Here is a 10,730-nt window from a genome sequence, read left to right on the forward strand (position 1 = left end):
TTCCTGTACTGAAAAGAGTGTCATCGCGTTTCAATGACTTCCATCGTTAGTCGGTCGTTTGAAATCATATCTGAATAAGTACAAAGTAAATTGTTTTAAATTTTATTCAACAAAACATAATTAATATGGGATTATTATTACAGAATTTATATATTTATGTGTACATTTGCAGGTTACAAGTTAAGCAGTGGATTTATTACGCAACGATAAACAAAAAAGTTCCAATATAAATACGTCTGGATAGGCTTCGCTTTCGAATTACGGTTAGGGAAACATTTTTGATTCTTTGCCAAATTAATGGTAAAGTTTCGTGGCACATATTTTTTTACCTGAAAAATTGTATATAATGGATCCCAAAACTGTACGTCTAAGTAGGTTCGTCGAAATTATTGTAACTATAAAAGAATTGGAGTAGAAGAAAACGCTTTTTTACGTTTGCCTTAAATTATCTTTGCTAAACTATTAATAAACAAAAAATATTTAAAAAAATTGTACAAAATTTAATTCTGATAAAATTATAGTAATAAAGTTAATAAAAAACAAGATGAAAAAATTTGACACAAATTAAAAATAAAACAGATAAATAGTAGCAAAAAGACGTTACAATTTATCGGATCCATTATTTGGACCGAAAGCTAGGCATACTATTTCATTTTGCATAATTTTTTTTTAGGTGGATCTTGGGTTCTAAAGTTTATTGGTTTTATTAATCCTGTTAATCCCTGTCTATTTTAGCAGATATTTACAAAAAGTATACGATGGGAAAACGACTCAAATCGGTAATTCAAAATAATTAACCTCAACCGTCCAAGTGTAATCTAATTTTCAAAAAGGTTTTTTGAGCGTCGCTGCGATTAAGAGAAACTATTTTAAACTGAAATGTGTACTGATATTTTTAAAAGAAACTTGTTTTTCGATATAAACGATTATATCGATATTGTTTTTTAATTTAAATTTTAATATAATTATATTTACGTTTATATAAACGATAATATATACGAGTATATACCTATGCGGAATGATTTGCTAAGACTGTAACAAACTGTCAAGACATATTTTACTGGTGAAAATAAATAACAAAGTTCATATAAGCAGAGGTTTGGAAACGCTTCGTTAGCGATTGTCGGCTGCGAAAGATTTCGCCCTAATTTCAGTGCCTTCAGTAAAATTAAGCCGGACTGTAATTCTTGAGACCCAAATTAAGAGGTAAATTTAGTGGTTTTGTATGAAATCTGACCTTAAAATTTGACTATATATATATATATATATATATATATATATATATATAGAGTGATTTTTTATATATAATTTTACGATTAAAATATTATAATTATATACTATATTAGAAAAATACAGTATAGTATGTCAAAAAAATAACCTTTCTACCTTTAAACCTTTAGTAGATGCGCTTCTGCCTAAAACTATATACTTTGCAGTATGAAACCGCTAAAACCAAGTTCTTAGGAGGCTCCAATAGGAAAGGAAATGAAAACTTTCAAACGGAAAGGGTTGTGATATCATTTTAAACGGCATTGAAGAGCTAAATATTTGAAGAAAAAAAACTTCAGACTGTCAACCCTAATAAAAATAGCAGCTAATTAATCACCTTCATAGCAGTATAAAAATTTGCTTATGTAAAGAGTAAAGTGTAAATCTAATACCTCAAAATAGATCGTTTTGAGGTTGGAGCATTGGATATATTTTATTCTTTTTTAGCGTTTCACTTTTGATCAGTTATTTAAGACGTACCGTAAACCACTTTTTAAACAAGCGGTTAAGGAAAATATTAAATGCCGCGATTACGGTTAGATTTGTCGTAACGGCTAGATGTTTTACTTCAAAATTTTTTGTTTTCAATCCTCTTGAAAATTAACTATCACGACTTTAACATTTCCGTTTACAATTTTTGAATTCTCTCCGACTTAGGAGATCCCTTGCGTGCTTGAAATATGTTAATTTTATGCCAAAAAATATATCGTTTATAGGAAGAAACACTTTTTAAATTGAACTTTCCTACGTTTAAATTTCGGTGAAAAGGTATTTAAGAGTTCCTATACTTAATTAACACGGTATATATTGAAGGATGGAGTAGAAAAATACTTCAAATATACTTCATGAGGAAAAAAATAGAGATTGTCATATCTCGACTGGACGTCGATTTAATGAATAATTTTTCTCAAATAAGTTTTAAGTTCTAAAAAAATAAATATTGTATCTTATAAAATTGTTATAAAAAAATAGTACATTATGCAACGAGCCTTGATGATAGTCATTAATTTTCAGTGCGAAAATTACGACACTCGCCAAAGCTCGCGTCTTAAACTTCGCAAGAATGTATTAATAATCATTATAGAGAGTTGCATACACCGTAACCTATTTTTTATTTGGCTGAAAGGATACATTGTTTAAGGAATGTTATTTATAATTTTTCAAAAATACATTAAACAATAATTTATATTACAATAATAAAATAATAACAATAGTAGTAAATAATTAACAATAGTAAATATTTAATAATAATAATTCATTTAAAAATAATTTCATTTTTGTGGTAAGTTTTTATTAGTCATAATTTCTGCTTTTTCTTTTATATTTTTTCGGTGTTAAAGATATCTTTTCTTTTCTCAGAAACTGACATAATTAACAAAAAACTAATTAGTGTAATATAGAAACTTAGTTACCATCGGTGTACTTTCAAATTAACATCTGCTTGCTAACAACTAAATCGGATTAAACTCAAAGTAAAAATATATCTGATACATTAAACAATACCCGCTTCTGATTGGTCAGTGGTTGAAAAAGAGTAGGCTTTTAATCGGTTGGAGACCTGTTTCGAAATGACCCTCATTATGATACAGGTTCCAGCTGCATAAATTAAACATTATAATACACCCGTAGAAAAAAAATATTCAGAATCAAAGACCGATTATTTCGAAATAGGTTGACAAAAATAAATTGAAAAACTTTTAATTTAAAAAATTGCGTTTTGCGACAGAATTTTTTTTGTTTTTTTTATAATAATTTTCTCAAAAAACTACTTGAAAAACAATTTTGGGGCCTGATTTAAGCAATTTTTAAAGTCAAAATCACGTGAATTTATCAAATTCATTCCTTACTTTAAGTTCCAGTAATTTCAGAACGGCTTAATTTTTATCCTTAAAGCAGAAAACAGGGCAAAATATTTCGCAAGCTATAAATCGAAAACGAAGTATTTTTGTATCCATGTTTATATGTAGGTTAGCTTTATTTTAAAATGTAAAATAGGTTCTGAAATTCTTTCAGTAACTTCGTGAGACACTCTGTACAATAAAAAAGATGATACATGCAAATCATAAGCAAAAAAAACACGTTTTTAATTTATTCGTTTTTAATAAACAAATTTTAATTTAAAAAAAATTAAAAACCGAAAGCGAAGCAAAATTCGCCATTTTTTAATATCTTATTAGTGATATGATATGTCCACATACGGCATAAATTCGACCTTTTACCCCATCATCAGAAAGCTGGAACATTCAAGGGACACCACCCCTCCACAATTACTTCCTGTTTTTAGTTAAATTTTCACGCTGAAAGAGTGCATTCACTGCAAAATACATAGTAAAACACGGGTTTGAGATGACCCCAAAAATTACAACAAAGAACCAATAAATTTTGTCAAGGGCTCAAAGGTCAAATTGATGTCGTAAGTAGACGTATTTTTTCACGGGTTTTTGGATACATTAAAGAACAGCTACTTTAATGATGAATGTGTGTTCACGTTAAATTGACATGTTTAAACATGAAAAATTCATAGTAAAACATATGTTTTAACTGCCAACATGATGATGATGTAGGTCATCATTACTTTCAACGAAAGCGGGTGTTGTAGATTTTTAATTTTTTATAGTTGTGATAGCTAATTATTGACCGCTGATGATATTTTATTTACATTTTACACAAGAAACGGGATTTCTCAAACATATCTTTTATTAGATAAAAAAGGTTGTATCGAAAACGGTGCGTCCTAGACCATTTTTAACGCGATTTTGAAAGGCTTTCTTCAAAGGATAGTTTGTGATCACCCGAAACGATAAGTTCTATGCATCCTAGTCCCATGTATCTAGCGGTCACCGTTCTCGAGATACTAGCACGAGCGAAATTCGCATATATCAATTCACCTCAAACCAACTTTTCAGTATCAATTTTTCAATAAATCTACTCCATCTTGTAAATTTAAGAAAACTATGATAGGGTTTTTCATCAATCGGTCATTATTACTTTCAGCGAAAACGGGGTGTAACATCATTTTTCAGTGATTATTTTATTGTATATGTTCTTCAGATTTGCGAGACTAAAATAATTACATATAAAGTCACAAAATACAGTAAATTTATCGATCAAACAGCTTCTAGATCACAATTCATAGTTTGTTATAAATGTATTTTATAGTATTAACCTACTATAGTTACAGACTGTCTATGACTCAGGGTATTCCCTATAGCAGCTGTTAAATCATTCATAATTAGTTGTTTTTATTATATATATGTTTAGATTTATATTACAATAGCGTTGATCTTTAATGTCTACTTAATGTAAATTAGTTTTTTACGCATGCGCAGTAGCATATTAATCGATGTATGTTACGAAAAAATAAAAGATAACTAACTATTCATATGATATTTTCACCGATTTTAAGTTAATTATCAATACAAATACGGGGTTTTTAACACTACAAAATTATGTCAAAATGCTGGGAAAGCGTTTAAAGCACGGTATTGTAATAAAGAAAAGAGTAAAAAGAATTAATTGAACTTTACAATAACAAAGCCGACTCTCAGATTCGAGAATAGAGTTTTTATGAGGTTAAAGGTGAAGACGAAACAACTAAAATTATTACCGGTATGTATGTTTACTATGTTTACATTAACAAATTATTACTTATCTGCATCTCGCATACATTAAAGTATGAAAAAAATAACAATTGGCTGGACTTCGAACCAGTTGACTACGAGATATAATTGCCTTTCGCCTTAACCCATTCGGCTACACCAGCTACATGATATGTATGGTGAAAATTATATTACATAAGTTGCATGTTATCTTTTACGATAATGAATGTTAACAGCAATACCATACGATTATTACAATTGTTCACCTTATATATATTAGATTTGTTTTCATGCTGGTTCTAAGTACTCGGACCAAGTAAGCTAAAAAAGTGTCTATTTAACAAAACTCTTTAAAAAAGTCATTGCGGAAAAAAATAAAATTTTTGTTATTTCAACTAGATGTTATTTTATTTTTTTTTCAATCACAGTGCAATTATGTGATAATGTTATAAATCTACATTTAATACATACGGAACATCAATACAATATTTTTGATTGATTAATTTCATTCAAACCTGATTGTGTAAAGATCATTAAATATATATATATATATATATATATAAATAAAATATTTTTGTTCAGATACATTGCTGGTTACAGTGGATCGATGTTAAAGTGTTTAAGCACAGTCTGATTAATATCAGTTAGAATCTGTAAACAATAAACTATCCGGTACTGATAATGTTATAACGTCTTCACAAAATTTATTTGTTTTTTCATTACAAGTTATTTGTAATATACTTTGTTTTCTAGTGTCTTTTATTTCGACTTTTCTGGGTTTTTAGAGATTATATTTCTATATTTATATTTATCTGTATCTACTGATTTGTATTTATTAATTTTTTTAAAAAAACGTACCATTATATAAACCTTTTGTTTTTATATGATACGCTGTTATTTGAATAAAAACGATTAAATTGCACATCTAAAAATGATTTACTGTAATATTGTTGTACAGAAGACATAAACTTTTACGATATCTATGATATACTTGAAGTGTTTCATTCCAAGAAAATTCATGTAAAGGAATTTCATTTAAAGCTAATAAATCGATTATCTAATACTATTATCGTTTTGGTATTTATATACGACCAATTTAAAATTACTATTTTGTTTTACATGAAAAAATAATTGATACCTTGATGAATAAACATCAATTGTATCTATATTGATTGCTATCTTTGCAAATAATGAAATATCACTGGGGTTTGTATTATCATTCAATATATTGCTTGTATGTTTTTTTATATTTTATATTATAATATATATGTAAAATTTTGTCTAGTAGCGGTTCGTAATCTTTATCTTTTAACAGACTAATTAGAGATAAAAATATATTTTCTCGATATATTCTAGAAAAAGCAATTTTAGAAATTTGCTTACTAATTCCAGTCAATAAATGCTTTATTACAACAGGCAACGCACCGTTCTCCATTTGGTGTTTAATATACAACATTACACTTTCTAGATCTAAACCTAATAAAACGTTTAAATATAAAGATGTCATAATTCGCAACTCTTTTAAATACACTTATTGTTTTGTTATTTAGACATTCTTTATATAAATCTTCTGTGATAGGTATTATTTGGTTAGAACTGTAAATTTCTTTATACAAATGTGGAGATATGAATATAATTGTTTGCAATCTAATATATAGAGAATATTTATTATAAAAAAAAAATATTATTGCTTTAAATTTTTATACAATTCAACTACCATTTCATATCTATAATCATTTTAATTTTTTAATGATTTAATTTTTTTTTTCATATATATAATCATCTTTATTAATATTATGCTATATATTTGACGCTGCGTTTTTATATTGCGAATTATGTATAGTTAACTTGGACAATTTTCTCATATGTTCAATATAATTTATATTTAAAGTTTTATTTTTACTTCTAAGTTTATAATCAATAACGTTTACGGTTTTGTGTAATTTTGAATATAACAATGAAAGCTATTCCGATATATTGTTTGTAGAAGAATCATATTTTTCTAAAATATCTGCATTCCGTAAACATGAGATCATTTTAATATATAATTACTGTTATAATAAATAAATTATAAAATCGTTTCTGAACCACTGATGAAGTTTGTAAATAATTTACTTTTTACATACGCTTGAAATACAATAAAATAGTACATGATGAATGTACATTTTTAACAGCAATCTTTAACGTCAACTTTTTCAGTGTTAATGATTCTTTATTACTTTTTAGACTAACTACATATATAGTGTTTCTGAATACTCATTTCATCAGCCGGAATTCCGGCCGGTGAGATAATTTAATATTTTCAACAGATTTTTACAAAAAGTAAACAAACAGCATTAACTATGATAAGTTTAAGTTTATTTTTACTATTATCGAAAAATGATTCTTTAACCAAAGCCGAAGCCGGAATCCCGACCGCGGCTTTTTTTCATCAAACGGAACCATGTTAACAAAGAGATAATTATTAGATTAGATTATTACTTCTTTATATTTATGTTTTAAAATAATATATCCCTTTAAAAAATGAATAAATGTTTATTATTACAATATATATGATACTTTTTCACATCAGAAATATTATAAATATCTATGATTTTCATGAAATTATTATGATTGTATGTATGACCGTATTCTACAGAGTGATTTTTTAGTCCTGTTACCCAGTTTTAAATGTAATTTAAGAAAGGGAAATTTAGGTGGAATAAAAAATGTATTTGTTACTTACAAAATAGATTTAATAAAAAGCTATTACTTACATAATTGTTAAAGAATATGCTCAAAATGCCCACCCCTTGCGGTTATACACGCACGGACTCTTTTCAGCATATTAGCAGAAACATTTTTAAGAGTTGCATTGGACATATTCGTGAGTAAGTCTGTAATATTAACTTTAAGTTCATCAATAATGTGGGGATTGTTTTTGAAGGCCTCGGACTTATTATAGCCCCACAAAAAGCAGTCAAGAGATGTGAGTCTGAGGACCTTGGAGGCCATAAGCCCTTGCTTATTATTCGATCATCAAAGAACTCTTGCAGAAAATCTATGGTTTCTCGAGACGTGTGGCATGTAGCGCCGTCTTGCTGAAACCAGCAATACCGTTCTAGAGGTTCCAGGAGGTACACAAATTGGCGCACAGTATTCCTGTATACTTCACCATTTACTGTCTGTTCGAAGAATACGGGTCCGACTATACGATGACGAGATATCGCACACCTCACACCAATTTTTTCAGGGATTTGCAGAGATTTGTCTTGTAAAGCGTTAGGATTTTCAACCGCCCAAATTCGACAGTTTTGACTGTTCACATAAAAATCGAGATGGATCGAAGCTTCATCACTAAAGAACACTGTGTTTAAAAATTCTATTCTGTTATCATTTACGAGAGACCTAAACCAACGGCAATATTGTAATCGCTTGTTTAAATCTGGAGGCTGAAGCTTTTGGACTAATCGTACGCGATACGGATACAATTTCAATTTTTTAGCGGCTTTCTGAACACTCGATTATGACTACCGACTTGCGTGGAACGTTTTCGTAAACTTTTCCGTCGGGAATTGAGCGATCTTGTTTTCACATTCTCTAAAACGTCATCTGTCAAGCGAGTTGGTCGACCGCTACGTTTTCTGTCGCAAACACTACCTGTCTCTGGAAATCGGTTTGCTAGCCTAGAAATTGACATTTTTTCTGGCGGAGGAACACCAACAAATTTAATTTGAAATGATTCTTTTACACTCGCTTACGATTTCGTAGCAAAATATTGTTCAAGAATGAAAACTCGTTCTATGGTAAAAGACATTCTGTTCGTTACACGACCGGAAACGGCACAAAGTTTACACAGCTAAAGGAAAATCATCTCACACTGCTGTATCTATACCGGTTGAGTAGTGCTACCAACTTCGTGTCACAAAGAAAAATTTCCCTTTCTTAGAAAAAAATTACCAGACATTAACAATTGGGTAACAGGACTAAAAAATCACTCTGTATTATATGTTTCCGGCTCTATAGAACAATGAATTAATAACACTCATATTTTGGGAGCATGGATGAAATGAATGGTAATAAATTATTATGTTATTTAACATGGCTTTACGATATATTTCCGATTTTATTTTGTTATTTATTTTATTATTATGCATTTTTATATCCAGAAAGTTTAAACAATTATTATTTTCTATTTCCATTGTAAATTTTATGTATTCATCAATTTTATTAAATTCATTTAATATTATATTTGATTCATTTTGAATATTTTCATTTTATATATATATATATATATATATATATATATATATATATATATATATATATAATTATAATTCATTTAGATAACGTTTATACAATAGTATATGTTGAGTCAAAATTTTATTGATATAAGAATCTTCTAAAAATTGCAAATATATGTACCAAAACTCCCGACAACGGTTCACCAATAACCAAACCAAATGGTTGTTTATAATATTGATTTTTGAAAGTAAAGTAACTGCATTCACAACATATTTTTATCGTATTAATTAATTCGTTTGTATAATGTTTATTTATTTCATTATTGTTCAAGTGGTTTTTAATGTTAGTTTAAGTTTTATTTAAGTCTATATTACAGCACATATTACAAATATCTAAAGATATGCATTTTGTGTTGGGCTTTTCTCAATGCAACAAAATTATGTCATGATGATGCGAAAGAATTTAAAAATTGGTTTCGTAATAAAGAATCTCAAAAATTAATAGAATCGTTTGGTCGCTCAGTTTCGAGCGACCAAAATAATTTATATAAAATCGTTTCAAAGGTACAAATCCATTAGATTTAGTAATTTCTGGTTCGTATTTAAGAGAAGAGTTAATTTTGAATTTAGCTTGTTGGATATCAAAAGATTTTTACGATAAATGTTATAAAATTATAAAAGAGTATTTCATCAAAGATTTTAAGGTATATCAAAACGATAATTCTCAACTGCGATTGAAACTGTGAGAGCTTGAAAGTATTGCAGAAAGATTACGAGATGAAAACAATCAACTTGCACATAAAAATTTATATCATATATTTAATTTTTCCATCAAATTTTTACAATAGACAGCAATCTTTAACGACAACATTTTCAAGGATAATGATTCTTTAATTCATATAATATAGGTGTTGAAGATCTTCACATATGTTAGCCATACTTAATATAAACCTTTAAATAAATTTTATATAGATCATGAAAAATATATCCTATTAATGAATTCATCTAACTGATCTTGTTTTTCATTAATTTCTTGTATGGTATCTATTATTGGTTTAAAACATTCAACAAATAAAACACTTTCTTACCCCAAACCGAGCATGAACGCTGCACATCTACGTTTAAAAGATTTATCAGGCTTATTAATTTCAACCATTTGTTTTTTCCTCTTGTGTATATTTCTATAGAAAAAAATAAAATTCAAACTAATAGTCTTGGTTTGGAAACAGAATGGTGTTACTGTATGGCGTTTTAGTTTTTTCCAAAAATTAATGTAAATTAATTTTTCCCCCATTTTTTTTTCTTTAATTACATCACACAGAGAAAATGCTATCTGTCAATGAATAACCTCTCTCCCAGATTTTTTATTTTTTGATGTTTCCTCAATAAAAATATACTAAAATCTAACATTTTGAATGAATACAGCTCTATGTATGTATTTATTTCATTAATAAAACTTGTGTTAAGAAGAGTCAAATTATTTATAAGCGTGTTGTTGAATGAAATCGATAAAGATTAAGTTTTAACATTCTATTTCATTTCATTATTTTATGAAAACTTCGTGAATAGTTAAAACGAAAATTGTGCAAACACATTGTAAGTAGACAGAGGTGCCGTTTTCGAATCCCGGTCAGGCGTG

Source organism: Lycorma delicatula, chromosome 4 (assembly GCF_047948215.1).
Source record: "Lycorma delicatula isolate Av1 chromosome 4, ASM4794821v1, whole genome shotgun sequence".
In the NCBI taxonomy this organism is placed as follows: Eukaryota; Metazoa; Arthropoda; class Insecta; order Hemiptera; family Fulgoridae; genus Lycorma; species Lycorma delicatula.